Genomic DNA, 26,473 nt, shown 5'->3' on the forward strand with positions numbered 1-26,473 from the left:
AAATCTTTACATTTACATTTCTGCCATATGCAGGTATCTGTAATACATATCTTTCTTATGGGCAGTTTATTTACATGTATTTTCTGTCTTATTTGCCCACTAACATTCTATCTTATTCTATTTAATTTGTATTTCTAAGATCTCCCATCAAAGAGCTATTCAATTATCAGCTCTCTGAAAGTGATTATAGTATGTGTATATATTTCTTAACTTACCAACATTGCTCTTTTATTAAACTTACATGGTAGATATTTCATTCCTTGTGCATAGGCAGATTATTCACAAGATCTTTATTCTTCTTATTAGTTATAGTATTACAAGCAATCTTCACTATATAAAAGACTTCATGCTTTTTTAACTGGAATGTGTGCTTTTAGCCATTGTGAACTGATGTTCTGATGAAAGCTTCATATCCTGACATTAGAATTTGATTACAGCATGTGAAAATGACAACTCACAGCACACATTAGCTGCTAATTTTCTCTATAAGTTTCTTATTGTTCTTAATTATTTTAAACTATTTTAATAAGTAACAAACATTTAACTTTGCTTTTTTCCATTAATATGTACAGTTAGAGTTAATAACACTACAATATAAGCTATTAACATTCAGCAAAATGTAAGCAAGTTATATGTCAGCAACAGGTCAATATAAAACATTGCCATAGCTTTTGTTTTATCAATTCTTCACTTCTAAGAAAAGAAAAAAAGTATTGCGAGTAGATTTCTCACATATATACTTAAAAAGAAGAAAGAAAAAGAAAGTTATTTTCGGTCTTCGCAGAGTTCAGTGATGAATTTTGACCTAGATTTTCTTCAGAACAGCTAAAGGTGGGAAGCAAGGCTATCAAGAATCCAGCATTCTGGCACAACTGGAATATTCTTTTGTTCTCAATCTTTTTTAGTTTTTAATTGCTTTATGAATGACCTGCAAAAGGAATGTTACACTAGGAAAAAGAAAACAAAGCCACCAGCACTTTAACTCTTCTAATTAGTATATTACTTAGATATGACATTCAGTTAACCTAGCAATGCACATATTAAGGAAAGTTAAACAAATAAAATTCTTGCCTTATATAGTCTTAAAGTTATCGGTTCTATTGGTTATAATTTAATGTAATTCTTTTATAGGAAGTATTTGTTTAGCATTTGTAAATACATGTATAAGTTGAGTTAAATGAAATATATTAAGTATTTCACTGTAAGTATAGTCAAACAGTAATATTAATAATTTATAATCCTTACCATGAAAAATGTTTTAGATTAAAATATAAATACATATGTACATATGTTTTGAAGCATAAAGTCCAATACATATCTTTTACTTAATAAAAGTCCTGCAATCAGGGAATACATGTCACTTGTTGTTAGGCTTTTTAATTTTAGAAGCAATTTTCCAGGAGTTCATCTCACTCTTTCTCTTGAGGGATATAGGTTCATAGGTTCATATGTGTTTACTAGGCTAACAACCACAAGGGCCTTTGTAAGCCTAGCCATGCATTCCAAATCTCTGACAAGTTCTGTTATCCTTGATAGGTGTAAGCAGATGCCTGGGAGTTTAACCATTTACAGGTTCATATACTGTTGCAAACCATTTCTTCAGTATTATTAAGGATTTTACTCTTGTTGAAAAAGTGGATGCCTCCTCCATTGTATCAAAAATTTTAGTTCCTTCAGAAGGAACTAATTTGATCTTTGCAAGAAACACCAACCATTGTTCTTTTAAGTTCCTTGATCTGTGGTAAGCAGGATTTTATTTTCCTCATTTCTTTATTGGAATAATCAAATCTGATTACATGTTCACCTATTTTAATAGGTGGGCTGGACCATGCTGTTTTAAATATATGATCTTTTTCTAAGCTAGACATAAACTTAACTATAATTGAATGTGGTGGTGAGTTTTCCTTCTTTGAAAATGATCTCAGTGATCTATGTGCCCTTTGAATTCCAAAAGATAAATTTTCAGATATATTTAAAGTTTTATGTAGCTGGGTGTTAAGAAGCTTATTATATTGTCTCCCTCATACTTTTCAAGTATACCACAAATTATAATGTTATTTTGTCTCAGTCTATTTTCTAAATCACCAACTTTATCTATTAGTCAGTTATTTTGTTTTAAAAGAAATTCAGTCTGAGACAAACCTTCAGTTATTCTCCCTTCATGATCATTTAAAGCTTCTTCCATACTGCTGATTTTTGTATTTTGTTGTTTCATAATAATTTCTAAATGGTCCGTCTCTTTTGGTCTCTTCTTTGAAACTTTCTATTTTGGTATACAGTTTGTCTATTTTAAGTCATGTATCATGCAAACTAGATATAAATGACTGGATGTCTTTTTAACACAAGAATCCCAAGTACCATTTCTTTAGTGGCTCATGTTGAAGTGGTTTCTCTCTTAACCAAGCTGCTGAAATTCTGACAGGAAAATTACAGCTTTTGAAGAACTTGAAGGTATAAATCTTTTTTCTGACTATTAATGAATAAAAGTAGCTAACAAGTATCTCCAAATTTTAATTTTTTTTTATTATATTTTCTGTCAGAAAAAAAAGGTTTTAGTCACAGAGGTTTCACCAGTTGCTGCTCTCAGTTAACCATCTTGGCCATGCCCCCAGAACAATCTTTTTTTATCTTACTTGCTACACTATGAGAAAAACTGAACCTATTGTCAATTTTTTCCAGATCTTTAGTTCACTGTCTGACTTGAGTACCTGATCATTAATGTTACAATTGAAATGTATACTTTTTTCTAACATAATAATACTGTATTAGTTAGCATTACCAATGAAGGCAGTATGAGTATATAAGATGTGTATTTTTTCAAACTTCTGTTGCAAAATTGTTATTGAGATGACAGTATTGCTTAATTTGCAGTTGCCTATGTATTTTTAACTATTAACTATAACCCTTTACATACCTTTATACATATGAGGAAAGAATGAATTGAAGGGATCTCAGCACATATTTTCTGGGATGATACTGGTAACATCAGTAGCATTTAATAAATAACCAATCATTGTAGTCTGCTGTGTCTGTTGTGTCCTTCCATTAGCCAATTACCCATCCATTTGACTATGTAACCATTCACATTAAGCTAGTAATATCACTGTAATACACAAATCCTGTTGATTGCACTCTATAATTGAGAATGATAGCCTTATTATAGCAAGGCACATGTGTAAGAGGAACCTTGCTATAAAACAGAGTTTATTGTCACTCTTTTAATGTGCATTAAGAAGATGTTGATGCTTGGGTGTTCAATTAAGTAGTTTATTGTATACAAATACATCAGGATGGGATGGCAGGAATATTACATTTAAATTAACTATCTAACTAAGTGACTGACTACATACTTGCATGATCACACTCTGGCTGCTTACTCAAAATGGCACTCTTGCTTGCACATGCTCAGTACTTATATGCACTGCTGACTCACTTGAAAGCTTCTTAAAGGTATATCACACACACTGATCTACAGTTATAAGTGGATTTCTGATTATAACCAACTTGTTATGTGCTTGAGACAATGACATTAAAAAAATATTCTCAAGAGCAGAGCAAAGTGAAGCTTGGGAAGTGAGTTTTTACTTCCATTTTGAGAACACATAAGAAGTAACTACGATCAGAGAAACCTAATCACAGTTCACTGCAATACATGGAGATCCAGGGGTTCTGATATGCTACTACTTAAAGAGGAGGAATGTGAAGCAGAAAGTGTTCCACAGATTGAAAGCTGTAAAATGCTTAATGCTGTAACACAACAGCCAAAATGTGCTTCTAATCAAACACGAACTTGTGACGTGTTTTTCTCATGAACCAAGAGCTTTAAAATAGGTTAGAGGTTTCTGTCATGTGTTTTTAATAAACTATGAGCTTTAAGAGCTATTAGATATTTTATTCAGCCACACGGCTGTTGATTGGTGTGGCAGCAAAGTGTATTACAGCTTTTAAAGTTCTTATCATATTTCTGTCACTCTGCTTTTGTGGCTGATGTGTGTATTGCAGCATGAGGCAAGATTATTACAGCTTTAAAAAGTGCACAACAAACTAAAGCTGTTATGGTCAGGTCTCATGCCAGAGTAGTCTAAAAATGCATTATCCTTCTGCTGGTTAAATAGTGCAATCAGTGCTCTTCATATACAATTATTATAGCAAGGCTCTTATGTATGAACCTTGTTTTTATTGTGTCTCAGTGCCACACAGATAGTGGTAGCTACCATGAAATTACATTGAAAAACTACTGACATATCTGAAAGCTGTTAGACACTTTGCACTGCTGAAAAATGAAACCTTAGAAATGTAAGGTGTCTAACAAGTTGTAAAGCTGTTGGTTTAGTAGAGGTGCACTTAACATCTGCCCACTATTAGTTGGCAACTCAAAGTATGTTATAGTTTTTTAAGCTGCTTGACACTGTGAGAACACTACACATTTTTTTAAAATGAATAATACACCAAGGCATCTAAAACTACCAATGTATTTAAGAATTATGATTGGCTGTCTGACTATATCTTCATTATGTTATGAGTTCTTGAGTTTGAGTCTAAGCTGAGAACCCATGAAGCTTTCAAACACACAACAGACTGTTTGTAGCTGATGACCTTATCTTAGTCCTCTGTATGGGGGTTGACGTTAATGGCCTTGGAAAAGTCAAGACATACAGCATGTGCACCATGGCATTGCCAAGTTTGACTGCCACTTCTTTGGTGGACATTATCTGACTAAGTAGGCAAGGCCAACCTATTATCGATTGTGGCAGAGTAACTGCTGTGCTTATAGACAACACTGTTCATTGTCTGACAGGGATTTCTTTATCAGAGTGTGTTTTGGGATAGAAATATAGTACAGACATGCAAATCAAAAGGAGGTGGTCAGTGAAAACTAATAGGTAAATATTTCTCAGGATATATCATGGCCACTACCTCTTGTGATAATTAGGTTCCTGACCTCCTGAACAGGAGTTTCTGGTGAGCTACATAGGAAAGACAAATGTAGTCTGGAGGGCATCCGTAAAGAGAAACTGAAGGAATTTCCCAGGTCATTATCATAGCACAACTAGAATTAGGTCTCTTGCCATACTACTATCTTTCCCAAAATAGCCATACAATGTAACACTCATCAGCAGGCTCTCTAGATTTATATACCTAGCTCCCCAAAATGAGTATCACTGCACTTCTCTATCAATGTCAACTTGTTTCCAGATTCAGTCAGAACCACAGTTCTCCTCTCTACCTTTGCCTTTAAATGACTTTACTGTAAGTTAAAACTCAAGTCAAACACACCTCATACCTTTTCAGAGTACAGAATAATGGCATCTTTATACCAGGAACAAATAACTTTCATAACAGCTTTTGGTGAAAAAAAGCTTCTCCAGACTTGTTCCTAATACCTTGAATTACCTCTCTACACTAAGGAAAGGGACTATCTTAAGCCAGCAAATGAAATAATTCTGTGGATGCAGTTGCTTTGTTAATAAATAGGAGTATTACAATTTGTTAATGATAGTTTCTCTGGTGACCTATTATTTTCCAAACAACAATGATCATAAGTAAGATAAAACACAAATCTCTGTTAATGTAAATATTGTAATATAAAAAGGTAAAAGTGCTGTCATGCATGATTATATTCAAAAGTATAGAAGTTCCCAGTAATGACTGCATGCTTTAGCTGAAAGAATACTTTACATAGAGTACATAATAATGTGCAAATCAAATCTCACATTGCATACATGTGCACGTCTACTCACCACAGCAAAGGTACGCTAAGGAATAGTGGCTGGGCTTCAGAAAGAACTCTATGAGGGCTAACCCCTGGGTCCAAGAGGCATCATCTGCAATCATGGAAAATGTGACACAGGGAAATCATGTTTAGCCACAATAAGGAAACATCTCATTACTACCTAATTTGCATGTCTCTGAATCAAGTGCTGTTACTGCTTGTAGCATGTTAATCAGTACTTTCATGTAGTAATTACGTATCATTATATGTTATTAATACACGCTTATTCATTTTTCCACACACATGCACACATTTAAACACACACACACACACACACACACACACACACACACACACACACACACACACACACACACACACACACACATAAAGCTGTCCCTGAGTTCACAGAACAGCCCCAATGTCTGTTATATATTATCTGTGTCCCTTGTAAATTACAAATGATTACAGTCAGTGAATAATACCACTCATTAAATTTTCATTCTACTTATTGCTCAGAACATGCATTGCGATGCAAGACCTGTTGCTTTATTAACTTTTTAAGGTACTTAGAGTAATGTTTAAAAAGTCTTCCCAATGGTGCCTAGTGTTTCCCTGACTTTGTCTGGAAGTCTTGAATGCAGTCAGTGAGAGGTATGGTAGCACCCTCAATGCACACACACTGACACACCATCATACTTGTCAACTGTCCCTGATTTTACAGAATGTCCCTGATTTTGCCTCATCTAATTGTCCTGCTCCTCATAAATCATGAAGCATTACAGTGAGTCAATAATGCAAGACATTAATATTTCTTATTGTTCAGAATATGCTTTGTGATGCAATAGCTTTTGTTCTATTAACTTTTTAAGTGACTTAAAGTAATTCACTGGTGTACAATGTCCACCCTAGTATTACAGGCTTTGCTTTTTAGTATAGGAAATTTAGAGATATGGAAACTATGCAATGTATGCATATGCATACACACTCACTAACTGTCAATCAGATCCCCAAATTCAATCACACTCATGGACATAATTGCCCATTCACCCCCCTTCCCACACAACTTAGGCACACACTCATGTACACATAGTCAACCAAGGCTACTCTTACCACTGCAGGCACGTTCACATGCTGGCACACACATACATACACTCTCACTCTCCCATTACTCCCTCTCTGAAGACAATTACCTGACTTTACCTTTTATATGGTCTTCCCCATTTGCTATAGTGGGAGAATGCAATTTTTGACATGCTCATTAACACAGCCAGCTCTACTAATTTATGCAGGCACTCCTGGGGGACAGCACACATCTAATTGGCATAGGCCATTCCCCTGGATTGTCCCATTAGCACTGAGCATGGCCATGGGGACAGCTATGTAGAATCACTGCAGAGGCCTGTCTATGATTCATTAAGGTCTACTGCCAATGGAAAATGGACCACAGTAGGGCTTACTGCTGTTGGTGGCCCTTTCTGAATCACAGCCATTGTTTCTATAAACTAAAAAATGAATCATGCATTGTATGCTAACTGTGCCTTTTATACATAATATTTTGTATTTCTGTTTTAATATGATGAGGTAATTTATTTGGTTTTGGAGTTACTTGTGTTAAACTTGTATATTTTGAACTTGAGTTTTGAATTTCATATGCCATTACCACTTCCTTATATATTATTGTAATTGTGCTGTGCCTGAGTTGTGGCTGAAAATCATGCAAAAACAAGACTACCTACCTACCTAGTTTTTCAGACTTAGCCTATCGGTACATACTCAAGAAGCATATAATAACATAAAAAATAAAGATGAAATACTGCAACAGAAAATATCAGGAAATGTTATTATGCCTAATGTAACATTTAGAGGGTGAGACTAAGGTTATATTGGGAGTGCTGAACTGAAAGAATGACTATGAAAAAGGGAAACTGATATAATTTAAGTAGCTTATAAATAAGAGAGCCTAGGAGCAGGTCTAATGTGTGCTGGATGGGAATAAACTGTATTAAGTTACAAGCAGGCAGTAGTACTCATAACTAGAAGGGAAATAACAACATGAAATACCATCTTAAACTTTACCTTTGAGGAAGACTGACTTTTTTTTTGAAGTAGCATTAATGAGAGGAGAGTTAATAATCAAACTGTAAAAGTCATATTCCTTTTTCAGTATCTCTACCTCCTGGAGTCCAGAAATGAGAACATTTCCATGTTCAGAAGAGTAACTTGTGTTACCAAAAGCATAAAGTTTGGTCAAGTCATGCCCCCGCCCCCCAGTACTTGAATATATTTTGGTCTTGCTAATATAAGAAACAGTGAATTTGATTTCACAGTTTTTGTGAGGACTAAGATTTGATGGAACTATGAGGGGAAATAATTTTTTTTTGCATTTTGGAAAGGGTTTAATATTTTTGTTAGTGGTTAAGGTGAAAATATTGTTTGTGATGTCTAAAAGTTAACCTTTACAAAGGTAGAAGAACCATGGATGTAATCAATCATTTTTGAGTGGTATCATATAGGATTTTGTTTACAAAATCTTTAGTTCCTTTTATCTTTAGGTAATGAAAGTGAAATGGAAGAATACATTATGGGGAAGTAGATGGTTCTGCATAACTAAATGGAGGGAGGGGAGTGGGTTTGTCTTGTAAGGCTAGAGTCAGAAATAGGCAGATTAGAAAATTATTTTAAGTAGTCATGTCAGAAGAGATAACCATTGTTTGCTTTAATAAGAGCTAGGGAGGACTAACCAACTTTATTAGCATGTCCACTAAGACTATCTGTTTAAAAAAATTGTTTTGGGTTTAGGATATGATATGTTTGCTAAGATTTGGCAAGTATGTCTTTGTTTCATCTAAATGACTTTTTTGCTATCCAGTGGAGCACTCTAAATCTTTTAGATCACATTAAGGAAGTTTCAATTGTTTCTCCTCCTCTTTAATTTTAAGTAATGCTTAAAATCAGACATTATCCAGTTGTTAATATTTGATTTAAGAATCACACATGTTTTGAAGACTTAGGGGAATGTTCATTTAGGTACTCATTGGTATTGCTTTTATCTGGCAGTTAGTGCAAAGGATTATGGGTATAAGCTGTTGCTGAACTTTGTTGTGTGGTGCACAATTTGATTCCATCAGCTTTGATTTGCCTGCTGTATGACTGTGAGTGGGATAATTAGTCAGAGTCATGAAAAGGTCACTGTGGATCAGTGCTCTACGCCAGTTAGCAAAAACAAACAAAAAGTAAACAAACAACTGTCTGGGTCCACAGAGCTAGTATTCTTTATATTACTTGTGTTGTCAAATATGATAGTTATCAGGGATGAATGACTTTCCAAAGGATACTATTCCACATTTCTTGGCATTTAGCTTTAGTCCATGGCTCTGACATGAGCTGTCTGTCTATGTCAGCCCCTCCTGGAGAACATTTATGTCAGTGTGAGATTCAATGACAGCTCCTAATTTGCAATCATCTGCAAATTTAGTCAGCCAGAGACCACTTAAAAAAATTCTGTCTGACTTACAAGAGACAGAGCTGTGGTCTCTTTTTAAGTTTTAATTTGCAGTTAAAAGCAGAACACAACTAAAACATAGTGTACAGAAAACAAATCACAGTATACAAAATAGAAAAAGGCAATAAAGTAATACAAAATACAAGAAACAAAAAGCAAACCAACCTTTCCCTCTCAGCAAGTTGTGGCAGAGTCTGAGTGATCCTTTCCAGTAAAGCTCTGAAATGTTTTATTTTATCGCTTAAATAGAAGGTTTAGTTCCTAGCTCCACCCCCTCAGTTCACAGATGACTAAACTTAACTGACCTGTTCAACTTATGTGTGACTCCTTAATTGACCTGTTCTAATTCCTGTCTAACTCACAAGAGACAGAGCTGTGGTCTCTTTTCAAGTTTTAATATACTTACCTGAGCTCCTAAACGGACATCAGATTCGATATTCGGCGAAAATGTAGAATTCATTCAGCAGATTCGACACATTCACCTAATTAATATGCAGAGATTCGACATTACCATTTGATGTTCCAAATGTTTTTTGTTTGAAATTTTGGGATTTTGATAGTAAACCGTTCTGTACCATTTATTCTAAAATATTTGAATTTACAACATCTAAGTATAACTGGGAGTACTTATTTGTATTAATTTATGTGCTCAGAGAATATTTAGAAAGAATTATAGCATGATTGTGCTGTGATAAATAACATGATTAAGGTAGCATGACATGAACTGATAGGGGCTGGTCAGGAAAAATAACGATGCTGTCTGAACATACCAGGGATAGTACTGTTTAATGAAGCTGTACATTCATGAAACCATCATTCTCCATTCACATGAGTAGACTGTGATATGAATGGTTACATAACTCAATGACATTGGCATGCTGTTCATGTGCTTGATATGATAGAAATTCACATACACAACTATGTGTCACATACCTGCCACATGGACACTGCTGAGAGCCCATAAAGAGCTACACAACAAAGTGCCAACTAGTTTTAGTTTATAAATGGGAATAAATAAAGGTGATAGGGTAGTCAGAAAAGGGGAAGAGCAAACACAAGAACATGCAGAAGTACAAAAGGAAGAATAGTATAAGGTAGGGGAGGAAAGGTATTTTGGGGGGAGGACAAGTGCCCTTTCTTTAGTTTGTTTACAAGAAGGTTAAATGGGAAAGGAAGGATGGTGACATTGTTGGTAGGAAGGAAAGTATATGGATGGCAACAGGGGAAGACACAAATATATAAACTATAACATATACAAAGAATGAGAGGGAATGTACTGACATAAATGAGGGTCAGAATGGAGATATGATAGAGATGATCACAGCAGATATGATAAAGATGCTGGGTGAGATAGGGGAGAAATAGCTCCTGAGGGTAGTAATAGCAGTGTGGAGAGAAAGACGTATCCCAGATGACTGAGAATAAGTATACTCATGCCAGTGTACAAGAATAAAGGGGACATCCACAACTGTTGGCAGTACAGGGGCATCAAACTCCTATCACATTGCACAAAAGTTATGGAGAGAGTGATTGATAAATGGATTCGCAGAGTAGTAGAATGTAAGATGGCAGATGAGTAGTTTAGATTTAGATCAGGATGCAGCACAACTGGCCTGATGTTTGCATTGATACAGATACTTGAGAATAAGCTAGAGATGAGGAGAGAGTCCAACTGGGCATTCCTAGATTTGGAGAAAGCATATGACAAGGTCCCAAGAAAGCTGATCTGGGCAGTACTGTAGTGGCTTCAAGTCCCAGAAACATTGGCAGAATTAGTGCAGGCTATGTACAAGGACCCAATGACTCAAGTATGGATGTTGTTCAGCCTCACAGAGGGGTTTCCAGTGGGTGTGGGTGTACATCAAGGTTCAGCTCTGAGTCCACTGCTGTTCATACTGGTGATGGACTACATTAGCAAACAGGTTGGAGGGGATGGATCAACAAAGCTGTTGTATGCAGATGATGTGACAGTACAGGCAGACTGTGAGCTAGAGCCTCAGCAAAGGATAGGAGAATGGAATGCAAATCTGAAGGCACATGGGATGAAACTAAGCACATATAAGCTGGTGGTAATGGCAGCAAATTGGGGAAATTAGTAGAAGCTGAGAACAGAGATAGAAGGGAAGATAGTAGAACAGGTAAACAGCTTCAAGTATCTGAGAAAAGTAGTTGAGGAGAAGGGTAGTCTGAATGAAGAAGTCAAAGCTAGAATCAGAGGGACTGCAGCCAACTGGCATAGAGTATAAGATGTAGTCTATGAGAGAAGAATGCCAAAGAAGCTGAAAAGTTAGGTGTACAAGACAGTGGTGAGACCAGTAATACTCTATGGTACAGAAACCTGGACAGTAAAGGCAGAACAGTTGAAAAAGCTAGAGGTGATGGACATGAAGTGCCTGAGAAAAGTGATAGGATGCACACTGTGGGACAGACAAAGAAATGAGGACATATGAGCAGAAGCCAAAGTAGCTCCAATTGCAGAAAAGATCAAAGAGAACAGACTAAGGTGGTTTGGGCACATGTGTAGAAAAGCAGAAGACAATCTGGTGAGGAAGATTTGGGACAGACAGGAAGAAGGTAAGAGGAAGTGAGGACATCCAGCAAAGAGTTGGATGGATTGTGTGAAAGAAGATCTGCGACAGTCAGGCATGAGTGTTGAAGAAGGCAGGAGTGTGGCACTGAATCGAGAGAGCTGGCAACAGTTAACACAATACTCTGACCCCATGTAGAAAAATGGGAAAAAGCGGGCTGATGATGATGATGAGAATGGAGATATGCAAACCTACAGAGGGAGGACAATGGTAATGGGGAAGACTAGACTACAAACAAAGGAGAGGGAATACACAATGAAGGGAAGCATCATGATAGGGGATAGTGTAGGATGAGGACAGCCTAATGGGGTGAGGATAGCCTGTCAAGCCCTCCCAGAGATCAGTCACATCCATAGCTGACATTAGGGGTTAGGATCTGCTGATGGTAGTCCGATGGCCAGTGTGATGTGGTTGCCTGATCCTACCCACTGTGTGAGAGGGTTCTTCTGGGTGCCAGTATGAGGAGTAGCCACCAGTTCACCTTCATTCTCACCAGTTGCTGAACCTCATGTCAGGTGACCCAGAGGCATCCTCCATTACACTGTCCAATTAAAAGCCTATGACACTTACTGGAGAAGCAGCAACAGAGGCAACCAATAAGCCTTCCTGGTTGTCTCCCACTGAGTGACCTCAGCCAACCCACTGAGAGCAGGCCTGGGATTTGCTGGGAACCCAGCAGTTGGTGCGGTGGCCTGTATAGAGCATGTTGACTGCTGCTTCACCATTTGCTGCTTCAAAGCAGATCCTGCAGAAAAACAAAAATAAACGGAGAAAAGCAAAAGAACAAACAGCATAATTAAAATAAGAATGAGAAAGATAACAGAACACAAATATAATCGTCAGTGTGATGACTTACACTTTATTAAGACAAGCACTTGAAGAAGAAAGAGCTGCTGTCAAAGCAATATAAGTTGTACAACAGAGTTTAAGTCCAGGGGATATGAATGCAGTGTAAGTCTTACAGTGTATAGGACAGTAGAACCATATACTAATGATAACCAGTGTGCACAGCCAATGAACAATGATGCAATGGTCAAATTATTAAAATAAAAAAGGCTTACTGCTGTGGATAACAGGTGAAATACAGTTGTAATACATATCAATGTACATACAGGTATAACTGGCACAGTTTAGGACAGTATCACAGATAACATTTATTTATTTTATTTATTTTACATTTGTTAACTGGGATAGTCCACTGGACACAGGTCCATTTTCAATGAAATCCCGGGGAGAAAAGTTCCAGAAATAAAAAATACATGTAATATATAGTATATAAGCAAATGTTACAACATAAGCAATGGTCAAGTAACCAATGGTGAAATAGTCAAAAGAAAAAAAAATTGCTGTGGTATACAGTTTAAGTATAGTTGCTCTACACATGACAACTGCAGGGTTACCTGCCGCAGATAAGAAATTAGCACAGTGAAACTAGATGAAAATGGCGTTCTACAACTCAAACGAGTAACTAAACAATAGTGAAGTTGTAAAACAGACATACTCACACGCACACTCATAAATAAATAAATGAATAAATACATAAATATGGACAAACATAAATACAATTGGCCAGTGCTGTAATGACAGCAATACTGCATGCTCATAACACCATCTGCACAGTCTGTCCTGCTTCCTCTGATGGTCTATCCTGTTTACTTCTGTTTATACATTAACATCCACATAATAGCCATGACTCAGCGTAATACTGAAATATTACTATAGTAAGTGGGCTGTCTATCCTAATCTCTTCTTCCTACTGGCAGATAGGTTCTGGTTGGCACCTTTGCAGATGACTATATGTATGCTGGCAATGCACATAAGAGCAGGAGATGCACATGACATGACTCCTGGCAAGTGTGTGCATCACGCATCTATTTCATACATGGGACCTTCATAGTCTGACAACAGACACTGCTTATGTTATATGTTCAGAACATGTCAAAAGACTTTAAACTCCCTGCTGCATTACATGGGAACCATGCCACAGTCCTGTGCTGCTGAGGCCACTTCCTCTCACCAATTCAGTTCCAGAAATTAGCATTGCTGTTCCATGGTATTGTGATCCCCTCCTGTTCAAATAACAATAACTGTGCCTTGCCCACCCCTCTGGCTAATGTGGATATGGGAATAACTGATATACAATGTGGCCAGTCAATGGGCTGTACTGTATAGGTTGAGTATGTAAAAGTATGTCTCAGCTTTTGTTCTGTGTTAGTCATGCCATGGCTAATAGCTGCTGACCAGATACCATGTATTTGTTAGTGTCATGATATATTGTGCTCTCCTGTGCCTCACATGGGGGCCACATCCTCTAATGACTCCTTGCTGGGCACTTCTTCCATTGCTTGCAAAGCTATCACAGACAGTGCTAACCCCCCTTGTGTAACTGCTTTTGCAGTGTGATGTTCTGTAGCATGGCATACACCACAAATATCCTGACGCACATTTCTGAAGCATAATGCAGGTCACCAGCAGATGGACCTGCACAGCAGAATAGAGTCTTCAGCACTCTGAACAGACATTCAGTGATAGTCTGTGTATGTGCTGGTGTGGCAGTAAATGCCATCTCCATCACTGTCTGGTGCTGCAGATGGAGCCAGAATCATACCTCTCAAATGTACAGATTTTTGCAGAATGTCTGGATTTTTGCAAAATATTTTTGGGCTATTCCTCATAAAATTTGTAGTTTTCAGACAAATCACTGGGATGATCTGAGGACTTAACTCCTTAAATAATGACATACCTTTGAGTTTCAGATTTCAAATCCTTCTGAAAATGCATGCTAACACAAACACTGTTACTGTAACAACTTTCTAAGTTTATAAGAGCAATATTTAAAATCTGTCCCTCTTTTGAGCCTTTGTCCCCCCATTTTGTCAAGCTTTGTTCAGATTTCTTGCACTAAGAGGTTGAGGGTATGAGCCAGATCTTAAAATTTCTGTGTAAATTTTGCATTTATTTCATAGCATATACTCTTTATAGTGTCATTTTGATAAACTGGGATTAGTTAATTGGCATTTGAAAAAGTGACTGGCACCAGTCTCTGATAGTACCTATTTCTAAGATCTTACTCTTATTGAAAAAAGAAAAGCAGAGGTGAGAGCCCGCAGTAACCATTTTAAACCGGCTGCTATAGGTTTATTAAACTGATGTTTTCTGGTTTACAATCTGGGCTTGAGTAAATACGAATAGGATATTAACAGAAAGGACTATACTGATGTTCTGTGTCTAAGTTTAGTTAAAGTTTAGCTTCTTTAATGATGAGAATGGACTATACTGATGTTCTGTGTCTAAGTTTAGTTAAATTTAGCTTCTTTAATGATGAGAATATCTGTTGGCAAAGGTTGAGACTTCCCCCGGGATTCATGAAGCTTGGCGCAAGGACGGGTTTATCCTTGCGCCGAGCGTCCTACTTACAGATGGTGCAGCAGCACCATATGAATATTTATGAGGGCATGCTACCGCACCCTCAACGTGCATAGGAAATGTGTGCGAGTGCAGGGGGCATGTTTAAGTGCTTGATGGAGGCTTAAAAATGCCCCCACAGTTGCACAGCCTGCAATGCTTACTATTAGAGCCCGCCTCTAATAGTAAGCAATTAATTCAGTGTCCGTGGATGCTGTAATTTATGCTAAGCATGCAAGAGTGTCCACGAACACTGAAATAAAATCAAAGTAGTAAACACACAAGCACGTAGTAAAATGTTGAGCCCCTGTCCCTAGAAATATTACCACTTTTCTGGTCTATTCTGATCCTCCACCTCCCCGCAAGAACAAATGCAGCCTAATCAGGACCAGCCCTTTTCATTATAACCTATAAACCTATTGATAGTCTTCCTTCATCTGTTGCCCGCTACGCTCCTCTCCCTTCCCGAAATTCCCACCCACCCCCAGTGGTCCTACCTTTATTACAAACAGTAACCCCTCCCACTCTTCAACCTATAACATCACCACACCTATACTTCCTCCTACAACTTCTCACTACTATCCCTCCTACTCAGCTAATATGTACAAGCACACCATACCTATACTCACTGCATGCACACTCCTTGCATATATCACATCTTACCAAACCTCCACCATTCCTGCACTCAACCACTACCAATGTACCACCACACACCACCACTCATATCCCACCTCTACTCTACTACTCTCATATCTGGTGAACAACCTTCCCAATACACCCACTATATAGACTACAGACCACAATACCTAAACTAAAAACAACCCCACAACCTAACATAACCCTACCACCATACCTATTGCCCACAGAACACAATCAAAAAACTTCCCTTATAAGTAAGCATATACAGAAATTGATAAAACTAATAATCTCATCCATATCCAACCTAGCACGCAGTGGAGACATCCATACTAATCCTGGTCCCTCTATCTCCAACCCCTCCCCTCATAATCAGACTACAAACCACATCTCCCAAATCACAGCCAAAATAAAGCCAACCAACCTCCTTCTGATAAGCCTAAATATTAGAAGTATATGCAACAAGGTGCATGAATTCCATGCCACCATAGACTTCTACTCCCTTGATGTAGTGATCCTTACAGAAACATGGTTAAAACCACACATTACTAATGAGCAAATCCTCCCTACTGGTTACAATATACTAAGAGTAGACTGACTAACCATAAAAGGAGGTGGTATAGCTATAATATTTAAGCAGCATCTAGACATCCAGATCTTAAAGTTAGCAGCTCCCCAAATAGGTAAGGAAGAAATAATATATACCAACCTTAAAATAAACCAAAATAAAACCCTAAACATAATAGGTTGCTACTTCCCACCTGGCTACAACATCCCTCCACTTGAAAACCTCCTCAGCTGGACTACCCACCACCTATCCCAAGAAACTTTAATTCTAGGAGACTTCAACACTGACTGGCAATCCTACTCTAGCAACCACCCAACCCATCATGTAAATCTTCATGGCTTCACCCAACTAGTCTAGTCACTTACTAGGATAAATAACTCCAACAAGCACACTACCCTTGATTGGATACTAGTCAATAAGAGCCCCCAGTCATATATAGCAGGCTGCTTATCTGATAGCCTTAGTGATCACTCCCCAACCTTCTTACTAAGAAAACACCTTTATAAAGCAAAACCCATCATCTACCGTCAAATATGCAAAAAAACTAACTTCAACCCTCTCTCATTCAGCTCATCCCTAAAAGACTGTAACTGGCAACCTGTAAAATGCCTCAAACTAGATGACGCAGTTGACTACTTTAATAAAACATTCCTAAGCATCCTTAATTACCATGCCCCCATAAGACGTTCCCGAACTAGAGCCCAACAATCCCCATGGCTACAAAAAACACAAAGTCTGAAATGAAAAACAGGGATAAATCGTGGGACGACTGGCGCAAAACCAAAAACCCCTCTACTCGGCAAAAGTTCTTAGAACTACGCAATAGAACCAAAAAGCTTATAAAACAGGACAAAATCCAATACTACCAGTCTGCCCTTACCTCCTCCCAACATAACCCCAAAAATTCTGGTCCTCAATAAACTCCATCTTCCACCAAGGTAAAGTAAGTACACCCACTCCTAACTTAACTCACTCCTCTGAAAACATTACTACCTCTTTCAACAATCACTTCACACAAACCGTACTATCACTAGCTAGACAACACAACCCCCCATAAACCCATACCATCAACTAGAACTAATAATCTCCCAACTAGCTTCTCTTTCTCTCCTGTTCCTACCTCCTAAATAAAACGAGACAATGCAATCTAAATCAGCTCAAAACCTGCTACAACAAAATCACCAAATTCACCACAGGGGCTTCCTACCGTACTCACCACTGTCTCTCACTAGCAGAACTGGGCTGGCTAGAGCTCCCCCACCTCCTTCAATGATACTAACTCACACTTGCCCACAAACTAATAAACCAACCACTAAAAGTCCCATCCCTTCAGAATCTACTCCAACCCTACATAACCACGAGACCACTAAGATCCAGCCACAAAAACCTCCTACAGGTCACAGGAGCCATTAACTCTGCTGGAGAAGCATTATTCTCCTGCACTATAGCCAAACTCTGGAACTCCCTCCCATCCTCAATTACCTCTGTAACTTCTTGCACCCACTTTAAATCCGTACTAAAATTACACTTCAAAACTTGCCAGATATGCCCATGCAACCCCCCCCCCCCTAATATCATCCACTCCCCCCACCCACTACCTCTCTCAGCACCCTATCAACAACCTACTCTTAGCAAGCTTGGCTACTCATGTTCCCAGCTACCTACCACATAATACTAACTTCTTGTAGCAACAACTGCTAATGGCTGTTATGTACCTCAAAAACAGATTGTATCAATTGTTCACTGATGAATCTCAACTACATTTGTAACCATGTTTTGTATATGTCACCATATTTTAAAATTGTACTATGTTCTACAGCTGTTTTACATCTGTTTTCTTCTTGTCTTGTGTCCTTAACTGGACTAATGTCTATATTTAAATGTTATGTTTTTTAACTGTATAATGCAAATAATACTTAATGTGCAGCTTTTCTCCCTGGGCCTCAGCTGAAAACGGACCTGTGTCCAGTCAGACTCTACCGGTCAACAAATGTAAATAAATAAATAAACAAATAAATAAATAAATAAATAAAATATCACAATTACATTCCCTGTGTCCCTATTTTACATTTGTATTGCTTCATTATTGAAAGTGTTAATGAAGCGTAGCATGTTTGCGTGTTGCTGCCCTCTGCTTAGCGTAGCTTGCACATCAAAATCATCCAAATAGAAAAAAACATGCCAAACTAATGTTAATGTCAATAGTGTAGTGGTTAGAGCATCTGCCTAATAAACAGGCATACATGGTTCAAGTCCCACTATAGTACATATCATTTTCCATGTGGAATGTGTATATGAACATATTGATACATCTTTTTGCTGTATAACCTACATAATAACATGCAAATGTGAACTGGAGTACTGCATGAAATGTTTAACTAATATCATTTAATCAAAGTGGTAGTGTCATAATGAATAAGGCACTAGTAAGCAGGTGTAAGCACAAATAAGCAGTAGTAAACATATATAAGTACTAGTAAGCAAGTCTAAGTGCATTTGTGCTGGTGTAAGCAGTGTCCACACACATTAAGCATAGTAGAAGCTAACTGAATTTAAGAAACTGTAATCAGAAGATAGCACAGCCTACCATCGCACAAACACGCACACACCCACTCACAACTGCTTAAAAGTGCTTTAATCACTCTGTATCCAATGGCCCTTGTTCTGCCCAGCAACAAAATAAATGGCCTTGGCAAAGGTCAAACCCAGGAAGCTGGGCACCACAGCCAATGTGATTTACCACTAAGCCATGGCAGATATACATAATTCTGATGTCATCACAAACATATCATCCAGCACAGTCATGCAACAGCATAGGAAATGTATATAATTATGTAGATGTATGTGCATGTGTATGTACAGATATATTATATATATATATATATATATATATATATATATATATATATATATATATATATATATATATAAATATATATATATATATATCTATGAAGAATGAACATCGTGACAGTAAATCATACAAAAAGAATGAGAAGGAAATCAACAGCAACTCCAGTATTATGTAGTGCTGCCACCTTATGTCATATCAAGCTGGGCAGGGGTGAGCAAATCACTGCTACTCACACCACAGGCAGGATACTACCAGTGGGAGTAACACTTTCAATCTGCTAAGTCTACTTTACAAACAATAACAGGGTAGGCCCTGGTGGGACTACCCAAAAATTGCTAGGTTGTGTGGACTTCCGACCATTACACAAGCAAGTGCAGGTATGTTCAAGGATCAAATGGTGGGAGAGCCTGATGATACATGGGTTGGGACGACATACATGTAGGGTCTGTAACGCTGGGGAGAGGACAATGTGTGGAGATGTGTTATGGCCGTGATAGCAACCGGAGAATGGATAGTTTACATGTATGTCGAACTCGGGTGGGGTGGAGGAACCATGGGTATGAAATTATGGATCCAGGCGTGTCAGGGTTGGATGACCTGGTTCTAATTGGACTGCCTCGTGGAGGTCAGCGAGTTTGTTATAAGTATATATGCATACACACATACATACATCTATATGTAGAAGTACATTCCCCGTACCACATTCATTCCTTTTTCTGACATAAATAACATGAATGTGCCCCTACAAACCTCAACAGTAGCTAGAATAATAGTTTGTGCATAAGAGGAAGGGACAAATCTGCAAAAATGCAGAAGTGTGTACTTTGTCTGAAGTCAATGCTGTTCTCAAAAAATAAAATGTGAGGACTTTCTCACTATGAAATAGTGGAATCATTCCTGTGATCTGCCTGCTACGGCAACGCCAATCACTAAACCGGTCCTATTTGTAATATAATTTTGCCGAACTCGTACATTACTAGCTTTCATGTGTAACTTGTGCATTATCACATAGTCATAGTTATTAATTTATTGTAGTGTCTTGTTAATGGTAGTAATGATGTAATGAAGTATAGAGTCTAATCTTGAAATAAAGGCATGTGTGTCCCAGGTGGGACAACCCAAAAATTGCGAATAGTGTCCTATTGGTCACTCATTTCACCAATGTTTGTGGACTAAAAGGTTGGGATATCTGAGGATACATGGAGTGAGTCCACCCATGGGATGGGTCTACAGGAGTAGGGAGTGGTCAATGTGTAGTGGTGTGGATACACCATGTATCCAACTGGAGAATGGATGACTGCTGTGTCAGTGAAGTTTTGGGATGGGTGTTTGGGGAACTAGGATCCATGGGCATATGGTTATGTATGCGAATGAAGCAGCACAGCAATAGTGTAGTGGTTAGAGCATCTACCTAACAACCAGACATTCCTGGTTCAAATCCCACTGCAACACATACCATTTTCTATTGGTAATCTGTATATGAACATATTTGACATTCGTCTGCTATATAACCTTCATAATAACAAATAAAAGTGAACTGGAGTGAAGTGTCAGTGTCATAATGAATAAGGCACTAGTAAGCAGGTTTAAGCATAAATAAGCAGTAGTAAGCATATATAAGCACCAGTAAGCGTGTAAGTGCATTTGCGTGGGGGTATGCATTGCCTACACAGATTCAGCAAAGTAGAAGCTAACTGAGTGTAAGAAACTGTTACCGGAGTTTAGCATTGCTTTGTTCCATGCAAACCCACACACACCTGCTCACAACTGCTTTAAAGTGCTTTAATCACTCTGTACCCAACATACCATGTTCTGCCCAGCAACAAAATAAACAGCCTCTACAGGGCTAGAACTGAAGACTCTATACATCACAGTCACAGTAGTTAACACTAAGCCATCATAGCAATACATATAAAGGAGGTATCAGCAAACTAATTCTCATCACAGGAAAATCAAATCAAACATGTGAACTGAATCTATGTATATTGTGATGTTCTATAACCCGCCACAGACCATAAATATGTGAATTGGAGTACTGCAGTAAATATAGAGTTGAGGTGTCACTGTAATAAAGTTTTGAAGTCCCTAGGACCCCATACAATGTATGTACACATGAATCGCAGATACCAGACACATATATAACCTGTAATGAATAAAACACCATTGACAAAAGGCAAATATAATGCTAGATAACCAATAAGCAATGCTAACCGCAGCACAGCCCAACTAAGTAATTGTAAGCAATGTTCAGGGAAGCCAATACAATATGCAGACAGGTACACCTCTTTAAGCAGTGCCAACCTGAAGTAAGCAGATGTGCCCATAGCTTAGCCTTTTCGAAACTGGCCAATTACGGAAAAGTGCGGGAATCTGGCCCTACTTAAACTGAAGAGGTGGGAATATGTCTCATAACTGGTTGTAGCATCCCCCTGCAGGCAGAATGGCTGGAGTGGGAGAGGGCACTCACTTTACAGCACAGTGCTGGGGCATCCAGGAGTCCAAATTCATGGTATGGCTCCTGGTAAAGCACCATGACAGGAGACTACTGCAGGGCCAGTACCAGGGCTCGCAGTACAAAATGAAGACCTGGGACAGTCTCGCCCATGACCTCACTAGTGCCATAGGTATCCCCCGGACTGGTGAGCAGTTCAGGCACCACCATGCAGACCTGAAGCAGTAGAGGGGGAATATCCTGGAACAGTGGATCCAGGAAGCAAGGCAGATGCAGAATGCCCCAGAACTGAGTAAGTACTCCTTCCACTATGTAGTTAATAATTGCCTAGCTTGTGTATACTATGGATAGGTATGGTTAAATATCACTGTGCTTCTCTGGCAGGTGCAGATGAGTGTGCTGTAAACCAGCAAGCCTATGATGCTGGGCTGCAAAGGATGCATCCCGAGGCAGGTTAGTAAATAGCCTGCATGTACTGTCATAACAAATAAATGTAAGAGCCTCAGAAAGTGTTTTACCAGTATACAGAATTGTGTAATATGCTGCGAATAAAGGTGTAACCCCTGCTTTGCTTCTGTTTACTCTGCAGTCATATGTTGTACTGTTGCAGTTATTAAATAGTACTGTTGTAGTAAGCAGTGTTACCCACACTGTGGTATGCAGATAAAATGTGTATGAAGTGCTATATAACAATGGTGGAAGTGCAAACAGGTCAGTCATATTAGACAAAGTACATTGCAAAGCCTCACAACAATTGCCTGATAGCATAGTGTACAGTGATCTTAACTGTAATACTTTTGTCACACACAGCAGGGCTTTGGATCCTAGGAGTGCTAGTAAGTTGTATGTATAATCATTCCACACAACTGCACACAGTTTGTCAGAATGTTCAGAGAGAAATCTGTATGCATATTTACACTTAACAACTGTACAGATTCTGCTAGAATGCTCAAATAGAGAGTGGTATGCATATTCATACCCTCAACTGTTCCAATCTACCCAGTATGTCCTAATAAATGACCCACATCACTTGCCTTTTGCCTTGTTCCCCTGACAAATTAGTGTGATGATCCAAGGAATGTACGCAGCTGTTAATGACATATAACTGATAGTCAGACTTGTACATAGTCAGAGAATGTACATGCAAACATACCTGTCATCCCAGCATCTCACCCAAAGTGTATGAGAGCAGTCTCAAAACATGTTGCATTAACACCTGCATCTTGTCAAATCTGTATGTAAGACACAGGTCCCGTACATACTAATCTACAAACATACCATTGTACAATATTACGCCATTGGGTAGTGTAATAATACATGTAAGGGACAGACCACTGCCGTGACTACGGATATTGTGAAAACTACAAGGATTTATTAATTGTTAATTGAACTCTCTCTCTCACCCCTACCATATGTGCAAAAATAACCGATTTATAAAGCTCATTTGGTATGTCTACACTCCTAAACTTTGTTGGGACATATGTCCCATTGGTTTATAAAGATTCACATTTGTTTCTATGCATGTGCCATGTTAAAATACTCCCATATTGGTGGCTTGTTGCCATCAATGAAGCCTGCATGTTGTTGTAATGGCCACTGTTTACCCATATATGCATGTGTTCTGCCTGCTCTGCAACTATTTTATATCTGGTGCCCTGGGTAATGGGAACACCTATTCATGCTGTTATAACTAATCGTGAATGCTGTTGACTATTATTAACCCATATCTGCCTTAAACATGCAACAGCATAGCTCATACAGGAAGGCAAGTCCCAGCGGACCCACCTGTCCCACCTCAGCTAGCCATGGCACCGGGCACCAGGACATCTGGGGCCCAGCCTGGGACCTCCTCATCCATTGGCCCTTCACCACCTTTGGGTGGAACTGCCACAGGGGATGGGGCTTGCCCCCCCTGGCAGCGGGAGCGGACAGGAACCTGTCACCCGTGGTATGGTCTGGGCCGTGGTGCATAGGGAGATTGACAGGGAGATTTGAGACAGCCTATGCCAGCTTGAGGGCCGAGTGGCACAACTAGAGGGTGAGCCTGCCCCTCTTACACAGCTCCCAGCACAGCCACCTTCTGGGCTGTGAAGGTGCAGTGATGACTGCCCATGCGTCGGGACCTCAGTCCCACTGTGTCCATTTGTGGGCTCATGGGTTTGCGACTTCCAAACACCCCTCCCCGTCCAAGGTGTTCCCCCCACATGTGTCATATACCGCCCCTGTACACATCTTGTTTGTCTTGTCTGTCATCCTACCCAACCTATCCTCCCTGATCATACCTACTCTCCTTCCCCAACATTCCACTCTCACCTAAAAATAAAAGAAAAAAAGCGCAATCTGTTCCCGCAAAAAAAGCACACCCCATACATAGCTGTCCATTTCGCACATGTGGCCACTGAACACATATAAATGTTTCTAATTGGCATCACAACATACTATTGTTGTCCTCACCCCTCTCTCAGAGTTGCGAGTGTCCAAATGTACTACCAAATTTATTGCATATGCACAGCCATTGCTGTAGAAGAAATGGACAGCTATGGACCTTCCCTACACCCTTCCTGCACATCCCTAGCTACCTTGCCTACTGTCTTTCCCTCTTTGTGCCCCTTTTTCACCACTTTCCTATCACCTCTTTTTTCTTTTCTTTTCCTTTAAAGAAATTAGCGTGGGGGTAAGTGGGAGTAAACACTTTTAAGCAACAGTGAGTGGGTTTCAGCCTGTTTGCGCGGGGGTAAGCACTGCCTACACAGGTTAAGCAATCAAGAAGGTAACTGAGTGTAAGGAACTGTAACCAAAAGTAACCACTGCTTACCATCACGCAAACCCGTGCACACCCGCTCACAACTGCTTAAAAGTGCCTTAATCACTCCGTATCCAACAGTCTTTGTTCTGCCCAGCAACAAAATAAATGGCCTCTGCAAGGCTTGAAACCAGGACCCTGCACACCACAGCCAATGTGATTTACTACTAAGCCATGGCAAATATACAGACATCTGATGTTATCACAAACATATCATCCAGCACAGTCATTCAACAGTATAGGAAATGTATTTCATTATGTAGATGTATGTGTGTGTGTTTATGTCCATATATATATATGCATATATAGATATAGATATATATAGATATATCAAGAACAAACCATGTGACAACAAAGCATTAAAAAAGAATGAAAAGGAAAACACCAACTCCTGTATTATGTAATGGTGTTGTCCTATGTAATATCAAGACCCCCTCAGACAGACATGTGACATTAATACATGCAAACATTTGTACATTGCCCAAATACATTACTTTGAGCATTTTATTTACATTAACAAAACAGTTCATGTCAAATCATAATGTGAAAACAGTACTCTTCCAAGGTGCTGTGTGCAACATCATCATCATTAAAAGTTAAATGGGGTAACCATAGAGGGACCGGTAGTGCCGTGTGTACACTGCGGTTGTCTGCATCACGTGTACCTGGAACCTTTAGGATTCATGTGCATACCAGGATCGTATGCCTGAGAGAGGGGTGAGGACAACAGTAGTATGTTGTGATGCAAATTAAAAAGGTTACATGTGTCCAGTGGACATGTGTGTGAAATGGACAGCTATGTATGGGGCAAAAGTTGTTCTGGGAACAGATTGGCCTTTTGTTTCCATTTTTGTAAGGTGAGAATGGGATGTTGGAGAAGGAGAGTAGGTATGCTTGTTTAGGATAGGTTGGCTAGGATGACAGACAAGACAGCATACAGGGGCAGTATATGACACATGTGGGGGGAGAACACCTTGAGTGTGGAGGGGTGTTTGGCAGTCACAAGCCCATGAGCCCCCAAATGGAAACAGTGGGACGGAGGTCCACACCCATGGGCAGCCACCACTGCACCTTCACAGCCCCAAAGGTGGTTGTGCTGGGGGCTGTCTAGGAGGGACAGGCTCACCCTCTAATTGTGCTACTCTGCCCTTGAGCTGGCGTAGCTGGCCTCAAAACCTCTTAGTGATCTCCTTAAACACCACGGCCTGGACCGTATGATGGCTGACAAGTTCCTGTCTGGACCTGCTCCCAGGGGGGGCAGGCCCCATCCTCAGTGGTGGTTCCACCCGAAGGTGGTGCAGAGCCAACAAAGGTGGAGGTCCAAGGCTGGGCCCCAGACGTGCTGGTGCCCAGTGCCATGGCCAGCTGAAGAGGGACAGGTGGTTCCGCCAGGACCTGCAATCCCATACAGTCTATGGTGTTGCAGTTTTAACACAGATAAGGCTTAGTAATAGTCAACAGCATTCAGGATTACTTATAACAGCATGCATAGATATTACCATTAATCCAAGACAACAGATGTCATACATTTGCAGAGGGAGCACAACACATGCATATATACTGCATGACATCTGCCCAAAGCGTAGATCACTTGTGACTGCAGTTATGAACTGTGGCCCATTATTGGCATGTCACTGTGATAACCTCAGACAGTGACTGTCATACCACTGTTTCATTTGAAATATGTCCAATAAGGGATGCGATGTCAGTAACTCTTATCACTGTCACCGTGTACTGACTGCAATCCTCACACTGTGCTTCTGCAGTTCACAGATGTGTGTTCTGTGAGTAACACAAGAAATAAATGGTTCCACACACTGACCAGTCCACAGATGACCCTACAGATGGGGGTTTCATCACAAACAGAGCACTGTGTTGTTAGTTATTAAAACATGCAGACTAGCCATTACCACACACAACCTGTTAAACTGGCAGTAGTCTGAATGAAG

The sequence above is a fragment of the Protopterus annectens genome, chromosome 5.part0, assembly GCF_019279795.1.
Source record: "Protopterus annectens isolate FY-2018-M chromosome 5.part0, PAN1.0, whole genome shotgun sequence".
Taxonomy (NCBI): domain Eukaryota; kingdom Metazoa; phylum Chordata; order Ceratodontiformes; family Protopteridae; genus Protopterus; species Protopterus annectens.